Here is a 17044-nt window from a genome sequence, read left to right on the forward strand (position 1 = left end):
TAGTTGTGTATGATTCATTGTTATATCGTCATGCTCGACAAAGTTCTAAATCTTACGCCATTTCGTAACCCAAACCACCTCCTTATTGACTGCTAGTAGTTACGAAAAAGCGTGTTCCTAAAAACGTGACAATTTCATGACGTCAACTCTTTTCGACTTCCAATGTCACTGTTAAAAGACGGCACTCTAAAAATAGGCAGTGGGTTATTTACATTAAGTGCTCTGCCGGTTTTAGCGGGTGGGATGGGGCGAATACGGAGGAGGGAAGTAAATGTGGGGGTTGGGCCGGGTTGCTTATGCGTCTTTTTATACACTGCGTCAATGTCTTGGGGGTGGAGGATGACGCTGTTCTTTCCCCACCCAATCGTGTCCTGAGTTTGTCCTCCATTTTGCCCTTGCTGTCCAAAATTTAATCCCATTACATCGTTGAGGCTGGATATCCCATTCACAAAAGAACAGCGAAGAGCACTTGTGGTGATTAATAATTACCGCAATAGGGCGGTTCTCTTAGCTCTTAGCCAAAAAGTCAAGTCATTTCTATCCTTTCAACTAAGGAGGTGTTTGCCGCCATTTTAGGTGTCTGGAAAAACCTACTACTTGTTGACAGTTTTGAGATTGTTCATGGTTGGAATATTAGCAGATGTGTTTAAACGTAAGCTTTTAAACCGATAGCTTGCTTTGTATGTGGGCGTTCTCTGGTTTTCTTGGTGATCACGTCTCTGATCACAAATCAGTAATGAAATACTTGAGGTCCAAGAATCTCAGCTGAAATATGGCGCATCTAATTGAATCAGCCTAAGTGAGGGACATTTGTCCTTTCTTGTGGTTCAATCGATCAAATCTCCCACAACAACGGTTAGGAGCGCAGCTTGCTACGGAAGCTAGAAGGCAGCATTCAATTGTATTCACATCCGTCATTGTTTAGTTGAACCATTTCCTTTATTGTAAATCAACAACGGATACAGACTATTTTGTCTATACAGTGTTTATTATTTGTGCTACTTAAAAGGAGGAGAAAACGACACCTAAATAAAAAAAGCTTCATAATTGTAGCTGTGAATTTTTATTTCTGGTAAGTGGCTGCTCAGTCCCCAGTGTGCCGTATAAAAGACGACTGGAAACGCCTTCTCTGCAGCCTCTTAATGGCAGAGTCTTCATGTATCTGTCAAGAAATCATCTCCCTATTGAAGGAGGCAGGTGTAATTAGATTTGCTCTCATTAAACCTGGGAAATAATTGGGCATGCTGGGAAATATAGTTTTGGGTCTTACCAGAAGAGAGTTGGTCTAATGTAATGTGAAAGATAAAAGACAACAGATGAGGTAAAATATCTTAATAAAAGAACTGCTTGCTTTTTCTGATTTTCCTGGACGGCTGTAGAATATTATTAAAACATTTTCCTCCTGTATTTTGTATTTAAATGACAATAAAATATTTGGAAATATTTTCCCCCCTTGTTACAGGTTATAAGTATGTGATGATCATTAAGTAGGCTGAGTATATATTAATATTACTTTGTACTATAACAAGGTAAAAAGGAAATCTTAAAATAAAATAAATTAGAATAAATATTCATTTATTCACTAGACTTTTAAATGGTAAACTAATTTTGTTATACACTTATATTAGTGTCCTATAATATTTACCAATACTACACATAATTTTTGTCTGTTACAAAATGTTGCTGAGTCAAATGATTTGATATATTTGTTAACAGATTTCTGCGATGCCGTGAACAAGACACATTTCAGGCTACATACTGTATTGCTTCCTAAAAATAATCACTTGGCATATTTAGAGTCCACATGCATGAGATTAAAAAATGTATGTTTATTTTGCTAATGCACATTGTTAGTCTTAAAATTAACAATTAATAACAACATTTATTATAAAAAAAACTGTTTGATTTGATAATATTTAATCAAATCCAGTTCTTCTCTGATGATGTCAGTTTGACCAACACAATTCCATGGCAGTTTGTAATATTTTGATTTAGTGGCTAATTGTGTTAATTTGTGCATGCATTTGCCTTTTCTGCTTATCTCCGTATGGACGTCTTTTCCGGATTGGTCAGTTTGCTCAGTAGCTCACCTTGTATGCTGTCGTACTTGGGATGTAAAGCAGAACTGTTAGCGGTTCACTTCCATTATTTGGTACGATGGCATTCATACCAGAAATTCGGACCAGAGCTTGTGCGAACCGTACCCCAGACCACCTCTTTCAGAAGGACTCGGGTACGGTTCACGGGTGTCCACCCGAGATCAGAAGACACGTTTACACTAGCTAAACGTACCAAACTCTGTCATCAAGCAAATCCGGGTGCGGACTAAAAGTGCTAGTGTGAAAGCATCCTTAGGTGTTGAAGACTAGTGTATCTTAGAGCCTACATACAGTGTCTTTCTACACATAATCTTTAAATCAGTGACTTGTTACTAGTAACTTTTACAAGAACAAATTTTCCATGTAGACATTTTTTGCTGCAATTTAAAATAAAAATATTAAATTTAAATACATAAAAAAACTACAGTGTCTGTTAAATGAATACATGTAAATACAATCTGAAAAAAAAAATTTAAGAACAATCTTAAAATGTATGTCATTCATTAACATCATTTCATTAACATAACATGAATTAGTAAATTCATTTATTGGTTAAAAAAAAATAAAAATCTGCAAAAAGGAAAAATTCTGAAATAAAGTATCCATTTATGCTATATAAAAACATACCGCCATAACGCTTTATTAACTTTTACTCAGCTGCGTGTTAAAAATAATGTGTACTTGCCCATTACTGGGACAACTCTCATATCTCCTCACATTATTTATTCCCTGAAGATCTGAAATGTCACTATAACATGTTTTATATGGGTGCGTCCTGTTCCTCCGGACCAAACATTCTTCTTTTTCCCACTCTCTGTTTCTTGTTTTCGACAGCAAAGTCATCTGTGGTGACAAGAAACCCTTTTTTTGACATGGGGTGACTAGAACAAGCGACCCTGAGGGCACATCAGTATCAGACAAGGCTGTCAGCAACAGAAGCATCTGCTCTATGTCTTGGTGCCCATATACTGTAAAATAAAAAAAGACTTGATTTGTCAAGTGGGTTAGCCATCGGAAACTCAATATCAATCATTAGCCTTCCAATAGTCGCTTAACTGCTGAATTCAGATCACTTCAGCAGGTTTATGTTCCTAAAAAGCCAGAGCATGTGTCTGTCTTGACGGATCAATATCTGAAAGAGCGGCTATGAATTTAAAGGACCCAGAGGAGAAATACAGACATTAAAGTGTATTACTCCTCTGGGCACACTTTATTGACTTACACTTCTCCTCAACTCTTTCCATGTCTCTGATTCCAATTCTGTCAACCAAACTATTGTAAGATAAAAACCAGTCTCAGCTACTTCCTCTGCCATCCCAATGACAGTGTTAATGTCCCGTAAGCTTTTCAGAACAGTCCTTCCAGCCGACAATCACATGGGACTTTCATACATGACTGTGTTACGTAAAACGCCAACAAAAAACGACACAGCCACTCTTTCACAGACCACAAACCCTTAGGCAACATCTAAAAACTCTTTATTTCCACTGTCAGCAACATTCTTAAAGTGTCTGTTCACCAAGTGTTGCTGCCACAACAATATTTCTCTATTTTGCCACATGGAAAACATGATGATTGTCAGTAAAAAGTTTAATAAAGCAAATAATAATATATAAGACCTTAACAAATCAAGAAGAGGATTTCACAGAGAAAAAAAAAACAATTACTAAGTAGGCACACAATATCATACAATGTTAATATTAGGTTAGACTGAGGTCATGACGTCAGGTGACCAAAATTCAATGTCTAGCCAGCGTCTAAGGACAACATTATGTTGATATTAAATAATGGCGTCAAGTTACATTAATATTTGGTTGATTTTAGGTTGTGTTGGAAAGTGACCAAAATCCAGCATCTAATAGATGTCAAAGTGGAAACGTCTACACAACGTCAAGGTATAACATGATTTAAGTTAATATTTGGTTGATTTTAGGTTGGAGACTGGACACTGACATCGGCCTGACATTGGGTTCTGACGCCAACCTGATTTTCATTTCCAAACAAAATCAAATGTCCCCACAATGTTGACCTCCTGTGTATATATACAGTTGAAGACAGAATGATTAGCGCCCCCCCCCCAGGAAATTTTTACAGTATGTATGATAATATTTTTTTTTCCTTCTGGAGATATTTGTATTTGTTTTATTTAGGCAAGAATAAAAGCAGTTTTTAAGAATTAAAAAAAAACATTTTAAGGTCAAAATTATTATTATATATTTTATCGATAGTCTACAAAAAACAAATCTTAGTTATACAATAACTTGTCTAATTACCCTATCCTGCCTAGGTAACCTAATTAATCTGGTTAAGACTTTAAAGTGTCTTGAAAAATATCAAGTAAAATATTATTTACTGTCATCATGGCAAAGAAAAAATAAATAAATTCTTAGAAATTAGTTATTAAAACTATTATGTTTAGAAATGTGTTGAAAAAAATCTTCTTTCCGTTAAACAAAAATTGGGGGAAAAATAAACAGAGAGCTTATTATTCAGGGGGGCTACTCTTATGAGTAAATAAATGAAATTTTAGGATTGAAAATACACTAAGCTGTTTTGCAAATATGCAAAATCACTAAAACAAACATGGCCACACTCTAAAAAAAAATTCCGTAAAAAAACGGTAAAATGTACTGGCAGCTCATTACACAAATATTTTACCGTAAATTAAAAACGGAAAACTTCTGTTAATTGACAGTGTGTCCACATTAAAAAAACTAAAAAATATCCGTTTTTTGACGGTTAAACTACTGTAAAATAACGAACCATTTTATAGTAATTTAAGGGTTTTCTATATAAAAAAACGGTTATTTTCTGTGTTTTTAAGGGTATACCAACAGTAAAAAAGCGGAACTATTTTGTGTTTTAATAGTATACCTACTGTAAAAAAACAGACAGATTCTGTGTTTTAATAGTATACCTACTGTAAAAAAACAGACAGATTCTGTGTTTTAATAGTATACCTACTGTAAAAAAACAGACAGATTCTGTGTTTTAATTGTATACCTACTGTAAAAAGAGGACTTTTTTGTTTTTTAATAGTATATATACAGTGAAAAAATGAACAGATTCTTTGTTTTAATGGGATACCTACTGTAAAAAAAATATTATTTTACTAATTTAATGCTCTTCAAGCAGCATAGAAATAGCAGTTGGTAAGGATAAACCTATACATATGGGAAATACACTACTAATGGTTTACCATAGTAAAACAAAACATGTATTCCATACTGTATGTGTAGAGAAGCAGTAAATAGTTTGTTAACTGTGAACTTACAATGATTAGTACAAAAACAACTTTGCAATTAAAACAGATTCTTTAATGAATACAAATCATTTAAAATTCCAAATAGCTAGTTATACACACAATAAATACATATTGACATGTGAATCACACAGTGAGAAGTCTTGGCAAATAATCTCAAAGCAAATTAGTTTTAAATGTTAGCTTTAAGATAATTGAGGACAAGTGGGCAAATTACAAGTACTTTACATTAAGAAACCAGGTTAACTGCAAGATGGCAGGAAACAGACGATACAACTGGGTCTTCTTCCGCTCCAATACTGATACTTCAATGGCTGTAAAAAAAAAAAAAAAAAAAAACATTACTAATGACATTTCACTTACAACTGGGGTAATTCCTTGCATGTCAATAGTTTACACAAATGAAAGTTTTATCATCATCTTCATGTCTCACTCTTGTCATTTCAAGCCTGTCTGACTGACATACTTCAACAGAACAAAATAGGAGAAATAGGAGCAACATTCTTTAAAATATGATATTTTGTGTTTTGCAGAGGAAACAAAGTCATACAGGTTTAAAATGTCAAGAGAGTAGGTAAATTATGAATGATCAATTATTCAGTTTTGGGTGAGAAATCACTTTAAGATTTTTCAAAATAAAGTGTAGGTACTTTTGACAATATTCGGAACAATAATGCAAGAGAGAAACAGTAATATAAACAAACTATGCTGGTAACACTATAATAACTACGGGCTATGATTCATTTATGAAGCATTAGCAAATAGTGAATTCATTATCTGTTAAGCATTAACTCTAAATTAATAGATGTTAGCAGTTGGTTATAAATACAGCTGCAAAATTTGCTACAGCTACAGTTTAATAATTGTGTTATCAAACTTAAATGATTGATTTTACATTACTATTTATAGATTTAAAAAAAAAAAAAAATATATATATATATATATATATATATATATATATATATATATATATATATAATATTATATTTAATATTGCATTATTTACAAAATTTCTTCCAGTTGTGGCCTAATCTAAAGTGAGGATTATTTATGATTTATAAATCCTTATAAACGACAGTTAAACCTTGCTGAATAGCAGGAGTGCCAAAATATAACATAAAACTGGATAAAACAACAATAAAATAATTTAATGATATATTACGATGCAACATTTCAGTGTTATTTAGCTATGTTTAAACTGTACAGTAATTTTATTTTAGATAAGATTTATTTTTCATTTAATACAATAAAATGAATTTCATTTTTAGAATATAACTGAATCTTTAATTGTGATTTATAAGGCGATTTACAAAGCATAAACAATCCTCACTTTAGGCTACAAAACTGGATGAAGTTAACAAAAGCACTTATTAAAATAAGTATTGTATATACTTTATATACTTATTTTTTATACTTTATATACAAGTATAACAATTACTATTCATTCATGTATTTTCCTTCAGCTTAGTGTGTGCTCACACTATGTATAGTTGCCTTGAACCAGGCCGAAGCACTCTTGTCCTCCCTCCCGTCTCCCCTGACGTCCCGCACTCACATTGCATTCGAGCCTGAGCACTCTTACATCATCGATGATGCGCTGTTTAGTTTAGGAAGTGCTCTCAGCACGGAGGAGAATTCTTTAGTTATATTGTTTTAGTCGTTTGGGATGCAGTAACACGCTGTCAAGAATTTCGCCGAACAGATCAGCCACTTTTGATGTTAATAAACAATCATAAACTCCTTGTGCTGCAGGAATAGGAGGTTTGCTAAAGGCGCAGCTGTGGTGCAGTAAGGGGTTTGCGTTCATTGAACAGTAATAGTGGTTAATTTATCCAAATCAAAGTCCCTTGCAAACTGTCATAGATTAAAGACACAAACCCCTCACTGCACAACAGCTGCACCTTTAGCAAACCTCCTAGTACCTGCAGCACGTTGACTTTGATTGTTTATGAGCGTCAAAAGTGGCTGATCTGTTCGGTGAAATATTTGACTGCGTGTCACTGCATATTGAACAACTAAAACGATATAACAATATAAAGAAATCTCCACTGTGCTGAGTGAGAGCACTTGTTAAACTGAACAGTGCGTTATTGATGATGTAAGCATGCTCAGGCTCGAATGCAATGTGAGTGCGGGTCGTCGGGGGAGACAAGCACGCTTCCAGTTTCAAGGCAACTGTGCATAGCATGAGTACGCCCTTGGAAACACCCATACACACATTTACAAACACACTCATACATAACAGCCAATTAAGTTAATCAATTTCCCTATAGCTTATGTCTTTGGACTGTGGGGGAAACCGGAGCACCCGGAGGTCTTCTTGCTGTGAGGCAACAGTGCTAGCCACTGAGCCACTGTGCTGCCCAACTATTACTATATGCCTGAATAATAAGATATATAAATGTTAGTTTAAATAGTTTATTAACCATTTACTTACACATTCTGAATGATTAGAAAAAAAAATACACCAACTATTCTTAAATTACTGGTTTGTAAATAATGCTATACTAAATTTAGTAATGAAAAATTAATCATTAACAAAATATAAAAACAAAATCATTAAGCACATTATAGATGTGCTTATAAGTCAAGATTACAGCATTTGCAGCTGTAGTTATAAACTGTATACTAAGGTCTGTTAATGTAGAGTTAATGCTAAACAGAACTTTTTGCTAATGCTTAATAAATTAATCAATAGTGTTTAGTTATTATAAAGTATTACCGGTTTGCTTAATTACCTTTAAATCTTCCAAGGATTCTGAAAGTCTTTCTGGTCTGACAGGAATCGAAGGAGTTTAGATGGTATGTTTCTGCTTGGTGCACTTTTTTCTGCTATGGACCTACATTCTGGATAGTTACTCAGCATGCTCCTGTTGTAAATACAACAAACATGTATCAACTTACTTGTCTTATAAAAATGAAATAAACTTAAAAATGTAAAAACAGACCTTCATATAAACTCCAGAGTCAGGGCTGCTTCCTTAGGCTACATAATGTTTAGCACATAAGAGACTAAACATGTAGCTCACCACAATTAGGGGACAGCTCAATGATCTTGTTATTGTGACTGTGGACTCTTCTTCTGAAAAAAAGAAAAGAAAAGTGAGTTGTGTGTTGGGTCTGGTACACGTCCACATGGAAAGAACCTATATAAACATATGGTTTAATATAGGTTTTGATTTAGGTTTTTGAAATATGTGACAAATATAAAATTGGCTGTTTTCCTATATTACATGTACATATATGGGTACACATATGCACACCTATATGGTAAATTATTAATATTATTAATAATATTATAAATATTATAATTATTATGTAAAATTATTCAAATACATGTCTGCTACATAATTTAAAAGAAATTAAAAAATATATATTTACTTAATCAAATATTACAAGAAATAATTATAGTGCAAGAACAAAAATAAGGCAAAAAAAAAACAATAAAGGAAAGAAAAAAAAATGTAAAAAAATTATAAACCATTTTGTTTTACATTTCTTTCTTTTCCACTATCTTTATACAAGAAAGAATTGACCTTGAAAATGTTTCAGGAAAACGTGTAGACATCATAGCTTTCCATCTCCTCTCACTTATTTGCCATAGTTAAATTCCATAACATGCCAATAACATGTGATACAAAATTCAAGTGGCACATACATAAGTTTTTCGCATTTTTTAAGTTAGTTCTTACCCAGAGAGCAAACCTACGTTAAATTAACATTGAATAAATGTTAAAACATCAATCAAACTATCATTGAAACAACGTTAAAAAGTCACCACTGATTTTTAGGCAGTTTTCCACCCTGAAATAATGGTAATTCTATGATAATAAATAGACAAAACTGTCCCAAAATCAGCATTTATTCAACCAAAATTAAATCTTATTTTTTTACAATGAACCCAACATTAAATAAAATGTTAAATCAACCACACTATCATACAATTAATGTTGAAATTTAAAGTAGATTTTTAGCCAGTTTTGCATCCTGAAATAAAGTTATTACAATGACGCTAAATAGATTAAACGGTCACAAAATCAGCATGAAGGCCTGGCTCACCATCAAGATGCCCACATTGAAATTGTCTCTCTCATCATCAGGTGGCTAAGAGAGAAAAGAAAAGAGATTCAGCAGTGGACCAGTTATTTCCTTATCACTTTAAACAGACATTACCAAAATAAAGAACTTGTAACATTTCAAATGATGCAAAAATAAATAATAATAATAAATAACTGCTTGGTTCATTTAACAGATTACAGTAGCAGGTTAAAAAACCCAGATAAAACACCCACATCAACCCAGTACTTTTTAGTTTGAATACATGTTAACAAAATTCAAAACTTACTGAAGCAAAATGTGTTCATGTAAACACTTAGTAAAAATATAGGTACAAGTAATTGGTTTGCCAAATAATAAAAATAAAAGCATCAATATCAAACAAAAACCCTGACCATTTTACCTCTTAAACTTGGAAGTTTACTGTCATCCCCTGTATTAGGTACAGATGGTCCAGCACAACTGCCTGAGTTCTGAAAGAGCAAAGACATTCTTGGTAAAATGACAATAGATGCAATGCTAAATATAAATCATTTTTTATTTTATTTTTTTGTATTATTTATAAAAATGCAGTACTGACCAGTCAGCATCAATTTTTACACCAACACACCTACAACAAAAATAACACTCATTCAGTTTGAAACATGCAGCACATAGTCTACTTTTATACTTTACAAACTTTGTGGATAATAAAAAAAAAATGAAAACATTTAAAACCCCAGCTGTATTTTATTTCATTTGTCCATATTAATTCAAATTCAGTTTGGATTGAATGTAAGATTTAAGATTTTTATTTAGATTGCTGTGAAAATGTACCTGTACCTTGTACTTATAACCAAAATTACAGAACCTGGAAATCAACAAAGCAAAATATCAGTGAACCTTATATGTACAAAACACTTAAAACCAAACAGAAAAAAAGCTGAACATTTTACCTCTTAAACTTCAAAGTTTACCGTCATCTCCTGTATAAGGTACAGAGGGTCCAGCACAACTGCCTGAGTTCTGAAAGAGCAAACACATTCTTGGTAAAATTATAATAGATGCAATGCTAAATATAAATCATTGTTTATTTTTTTGGTTAAAAAATGCAGTACTAACCAGTCAGCATCACTTTTTACACCAACACACCTACAACAAAAATAACACTCATTCAGTTTGAAACATGCAGCACGTAGTCTACTTTTAAACTTTAAACTTTGTAAATAACAAAAAAATGAAAACATTTAAAATCCCAGGTGTATTTTATTTCATTTGTCCATATTAATTCAAATTCAGTTTGGATTGAATGTAAGATTTAAGATTTTAATTTAGATTGCTGTGAAAATGTACCTGTACCTTGTACTTATAACTAAAATGACAACATAAACATAAAGCAAATCTTATATCATATATCAGTGAACCTTATATCTACAAAACACTCAAAATCAAACAGAAAAACCCTGAACATTTTACCTCTTAAACTTGAAAGTTTACAGTCATCTCCTGTATAAGGTACAGAGGGTCCAACACAACTGCCTGAGTTCTGAAAGAGCAAACACATTCTTGGTAAAATGACAATAGATGCAATGCTAAATATAAATCATTATTGTTATGGTTAAAAATGCAGTACTAACCAGTCAGCATCAATTTTTACACCAACACACCTACAACAAAAATAACACTTATTCAGTTTGAGACAGTCTACATTTAGACTTCACAAACGTTGTGAATAATAAAAAAATGAAAACATTTAAAATCCCAGGTGTATTTTATTTCATTTGTCCGTATTAATTCAAATTCAGTTTGGATTGAATCTAAGAATTTACCTGTAACATGTACTTATAACCAAAATGAAAGAACCTGAAAGTCAACAAAGCAAAATATCAGTGAACCTTATTTGTGCAAATAAAACTCACTTAAAATCTACATAAAAAGATTTCATTTGCGATAACACCATGTGTAGTTCACTCTATTATCAAGGTTTCATTAAAATAAAACTCCTGATCTCCTAATAGTAAAGAAAGTATTGTTTGCTATAATGAATCGAACTGACAATTAGTTTGAAGAATTTTAAGACTGTGGAAGAACAACTCATCTTTATATCTTCATATTAGCTGCCCTTGAGGTTCTTAAAAGTGAATAAATAAATATCAATGACAGTTCAACTCGACTACAACTAACATTTAATTGTGTGCTTTAAGGTACACGTTGTATTTGAGGCCGAAAACGCATGACAGTGTAAACACTATAAATACTTTTAAATGTCACACACGTACTGTATCACTCTGTTATCTCTGTACACACAAACACGCGTCGCGAAATGCGGAAGTTTTTTTTTCGTTCCATTTGGCGAGCGTTGTTAAATTCCATAACACTCTCATCAGTTCTTGCTTCTTATTTGCGTCTATTACCCCAGTTTGTCACGCGGGATGAATGAAATGTTCATGAGTTAAAGTGAAACTGCCGAACTGCAGTTAAAGTCAGGCATCCTGCTGATTTGATTCATAAGGGCACTTGTTTGTCAGACGGCTCACCGGTCAGGTATACATCCGCGCTAAAATATCAAAGTATGAAAGTCACCCAGCTCCCAACCCAACGTTGAGAATAGATTAACGGCGATATATTTTTTTTTACCGCGCGATAAGTCTCGCGTTAACGCAGCACGTTAATGCTGATAACGGCCCACCACTAATAAAAACTTTACGAGTGTGTATTTCCCCTCATACCGAGTTACAAATGCCTCCAATTCACGCGAGTCTAACTTATAACTTACTTAAAAACCAGCAAAGCTGTTCCACTGAAACTCGGTCACACAGCCATAATACGTCGGTCAAACTAAAGCTAACATTTGATAACGTCAGTAAAAATATGAAATTAGTCATTAATATGCAAACAAACACAGACGGTCAGGTGTTACGAGCGTTTGAAACACGTTAACGTTAGTGTTCATTAAAGGTAACGTATATCAACCAAACTACACAGTGACACAAACTTTGAATGCTATCCCTTGTTCAATGCACTGTACAAAGAAAACATTTATATTTCTATAAAATAATTAACATACCTTTTACACTCTTACAGACAAACTGACGTTTACCGTTAATCCAGTCAGGTGCAGAGGGAGTGAGTGGGTGATTGGACGTCACGCCACTTCCCGCGCACGGCAGTTTAGAAAAATACGGACAAACAACTGTAAATGAACAGATATCATATTTACTGATGAGAAAAACGTATAAAAAGGTAAAAAATCATTAGGTAAATGCTTGTTTAAATTACATTTAACCACTCATAGCTCAGTTTGATATTAATGAAATAAAGTCTGATCTTATTAACAATATTAAACGTAATTCACTGCTGTACTTTCCATGGGCGCTTCATAAAAGACAAAAATCATTTTAAATAACGATAAAAAGATAATAAAGCAGTCTTTTAACTAAAATATTGTTATATGTTTTATTAATCGTACTTACCAGGGAAAAAACAGAGGAAGAAATATGTCCCGGTGTCCATCAAACGCTGTCTGAGCTGCGATCCCCTTCCCACAATGCAATTCGAAAATGTATATAAACGGAAAAACACCCGTAATACGTGTATACGGAAAAAATCTGTTAAAATATACAGTCATTTAACTGTTATTTTACAGATTTTTTTTACAGTGCATAAGCCAACACTTAGTACACCTTTAACTGATGCCTTACAGTGTTAGTTTACCCAAAATTGCAAATTGTGTTATTAATTACTCAACCTCATGTCATTCCAAACCTTTGAGACCTTTGTTCATCTTAGAAACACAAATTAAAATATTTAATATGAAATCTGAGGGCTCCCTTTTCCTCCTAACCCTAGACAGCAAGGTTCTCAACTAATTCAAAGTCCAGAAAAGAACCAAAACATCATCAAAACAGACTAAATGCCTTTAGTGGTTCAATTGAAATTTTATCAACCAATGCAAATATTTATTCCCATAATAACTGTTACATAAAGGCATTATGCTGCACAGATGTTTTCACTCAGCGTGACTATCTGGGCTAGTGTTCTGTTGCTGCTGTTTTTACACTGCAAGAAGGATCGACGACAGGAGGTTTCACACTGCATGACTTTAAAATAGAAAAAAAATTCCTGACAACTTTGTCTCGGTCCGCAATCTCACAAACAAACACAAGTGAGAAGTGACATGGTAACAATGCAAGGTCATGTGGTGTATCGTATTATTAACAACATAAAAAGAAAGAAGTCCTTAAAGTAAATTAGCAATTTAAAACCCATTCCTAATCTTAAAGGTGCAGTACGTAAGTTTGACACCCAGTGGTTGAACTAGGTATTATATTCCTGGATCAAAACAAATGCAAACACAGGTTGCCATAATTGAGGAGCGAGTCTGACTATCGAGTCTAAAAGCTGGTTAAAGTCATGTTCTAAATAAAAGCAACGACATGAGATAGAAGGAATTTTTTCCATATTAAAAGTTTTTGTTCTAACCAACACCTTGAATAGATATATAAGAAATGGCTTATTTCTTGCAGCTGGACAACAGAAAACTTACAATGATCACCTCAGGTACACCTCATGTGCTTTATTCAGTGTTAAATGCTAAGAATGTGAGTTTGAATGCTATTTTACAGTACATGACATTTATTGCCATACTACTGAAAGCATCAGATCTTGAAAATAAAGTAAACCATTTGAAATTGAACTTCAGAACTGACTCAAAATAAACACATATAATTGATTCAGCATGTACATTTATTAGGGGTCCATTTTACAATCCATGCGCAAAGTGCAAAGCGCAGGGCACAAACGCTTTCAGGGCATGTAAGAATCCACTTTTGCTAATATAAGGATGGAAAAATCCGCTTGGCACTGTGTAGCATGATCTAAAAGGGTTGAGTTTATTTTCTTAATGAGTTATAGATGTGTTTTGAGAATAAACCAATCAGAGTCTCATCTCCCATTCCCTTTAAGAGCCAGTTGCGTCACGCCATAGCGCATTTGCTTTTTACATGATGACCTTGTAGGTGGAAAACTGAACGCTTCTCTAGCAAGAAACAGTTAAACAGAACATCTGCAGCGCGAGACTGAGAGATAAGGCCTCTCATTATCTACTTTCACTTTCGCTCTCGTGAATAGGGAAACCTTGTATAAAAAGACATCAATTAGTCTATAAATAATTAATTTCGTTTGTTAAGCCCAAAGATTTGTTTCAAAACGAGTTCTAAATTTAGTTCTAATTTCCAGCAAACAAATAAATGAACAATAATAACGAAGTGTGGTAAAAAACAAAAAAACAAATGGAAAAATCTATCTAATCTAATAATGTTAACATTATACAAAAGCAAATTGTCACGAATAAACTGAAAAAGCCCCCTGAGAGGAGGAGAAGACATGAAGGCAGTGGTTTTTAATGTAGGCTAGAAAATAATAGTTTTGTAATATTTAAATCCTTTGTATTTGTATAATATATATATATATATATATATATATATTGTATAGTATATATATTCCCTTTTTATATCCTATATGTATCCTTAATGTTTTGATTATTTTTCATATGTAAACATATTTGCGTAATGCTCTACATCTTGTGTGTATTAAGCAGTGTGTTAGCGAGGTGCACAACTAATGCGCTCTGCGCTGAACAATAGACTGGCTTTGTTCTGGTCTATTGAAAAATCTATTATAGTTCCTCAAAATAGCAACGTGCCCGCAATGCACCTCAGAACGCCTTCCTTTTTAGACCAGAACGCCTATGGGCGCACATATGAGCGCAAATGCATTTGCTATTTAAACAGCATGGCGCAAAACGTCAAATCGACTCTTGCGCCAAGCTGAAACTATAGCAAACAAAAATTGCGTCGCTTTGGGCCACATTGCGCTGGGTGTATGATAGGGCACTAAATGTTAATGAGGTTTAAAATCTATTAATTAGATTATAAACCTTACCATTTCTTAAGTCAAAAACTTACATACAGCACCTTTAACCGTACTCCACCAAAAGTTGTTTGGCAATACATGATACATTACATCTAAGGATTACCTTTATGTATGTAAATGTCTAGTAGTTGAAGACACCTAATATTAAGTGAGAACTTAATTTTTAATTTAAACTAGTTATTTATAACATTTAAATCATATTTAAGTGCCTAAAGTGATGATAACCCAAATATTTATGATGCAGCAAATTCTATCCATCTCTGACGTGAAAGTGTATTATCTCATCTCTTTCTTTTACTCTCAGCCAGCAGGGCGACTCGGGACTATTTATGTGTTCCTTAAGTGATGGCCTCTATAATGTAATTGCTGGACATCTAATTGAAAAATGGAGGCAGCCAAAGAGAGCAGGGTGCAGAAGAGAGGGAGGGGAAAAACAAAGAAAGAACAGAGGATGAAGCGATGGAGGGATAAGGGAAAGACAGACTAATGTTGAAAGATAGAAAGAGAGAGCAAGTTAAGCAGACAAACATAAAGGAACGTGCACACACACAACCACACACACCAGCGGCTCTATTTGTCTGAGTACGTTTCAGTGGTTCTAGATTAGATGAGTGGGCCTTTATCTCATCCCCTTTAGCGAAGCCAATAATTGTAGAGACATACAGTGTGACAGACCCAGCAGTGCTGGGCAAAGGAATGAGACAGGGTCAATTCCACAATACTCAGCTATGGCCTCAGAGAAACACAATCTGACATCAGATCTATAACAGCCATTTAGTAGAAGCCGAATGAGCCTGATTCATCAAAATCCTGAATACTTGTTAAACACTTTATTAACGACATGTCTGATTAAACATCACAACCTGTTTTGGTGGTTCATAGCAAATAAAATCTAAACAGACAGCTTTATTAAAGAATCTATATTTTTATATTGTACTAATATCTTATTTACATATCATTTCTAGCACTGGGCAAAAAATGAATTGCATTTAATCACATCCAAAATAAAAGTTTGTTTTGACATAACATATATATGTGTGTATATGTATGTATGTATGTATGTATGTATGTATGTATGTATGTATGTATGTATGTATGTATTATTTATTTATTTATTTATTTATTTATTTATTTATTTATTTATTTATTTATTTATTTATTATATAAATACATATATGCATGCATATATTAAAGAAAATGTTTATTTACATGTAGTTATAAAATTCATATGTATATGATACAAATTATATACAGTTGAAGTCAGAATTATTAGCCCCCCTTTGATTTTTTTTTTTTTCTCTTTTTTTAAATATTTCCCAAAGGATGTTTAACAGAGAAAGGGAATTTTCACAGTATGTCTGATAATACTTTTTTTCTTCTGGAGAAAGTTGTATTTGTTAAATTATTTATTTAACTTTTAAATAATTTATTTATTTAATTATTTATTTACAATTAATTAAATTGTATCTGTTAAATTTGTAAACACCATTTTAAGGACAAAATTATTAGCCCCTTATAGGGCTATTTTTTTCCCCATAATCTACAGAACAAACCATCGTTATACAATAACTTTCCTAATTACCCTAACCTGCCTAGTTAACCTAATTAATCTAGTTAAGCCTTTAAATGTCACTTTAAGTTGTATAGAAGTGTCTTAAAATATCTAGTAAAATAATATTTACTGTCATCATGGTAAAGAGAAAATAAATCAGTT

At 33.1% G+C, this 17044-nt stretch overlaps 1 long non-coding RNA gene across 7 annotated transcripts; it reads right to left on the reverse strand.

Moving 5' to 3' along the window:
• Window positions 1-3557: 3557 nt before the first annotated feature.
• Window positions 3558-12947, reverse strand: LOC147846906 (uncharacterized). 7 transcript variants are annotated; one of them, XR_015476692.1, is made up of 14 exons: window positions 12870-12947; window positions 12497-12589; window positions 11226-11259; window positions 11034-11063; window positions 10873-10942; window positions 10519-10548; window positions 10353-10422; window positions 10240-10267; window positions 9998-10027; window positions 9821-9890; window positions 9421-9465; window positions 8310-8443; window positions 8100-8231; window positions 3558-5675 (listed from the first exon to the last, which is right to left on the reverse strand). It is a non-coding gene; the product is annotated as an uncharacterized LOC147846906 (long non-coding RNA). The 7 variants fall into 7 exon arrangements; XR_015476696.1 differs by having other exon boundaries at window positions 8310-8440; window positions 12464-12589; XR_015476691.1 differs by having other exon boundaries at window positions 12464-12589.
• Between the last annotated feature and the right edge of the window lie 4097 nt (window positions 12948-17044).

Source organism: Danio rerio, chromosome 1, assembly GCF_052040795.2.
Source record: "Danio rerio strain M-AB ecotype USA chromosome 1, GRCz13ab, whole genome shotgun sequence".
NCBI lineage: Eukaryota > Metazoa > Chordata > Actinopteri > Cypriniformes > Danionidae > Danio > Danio rerio.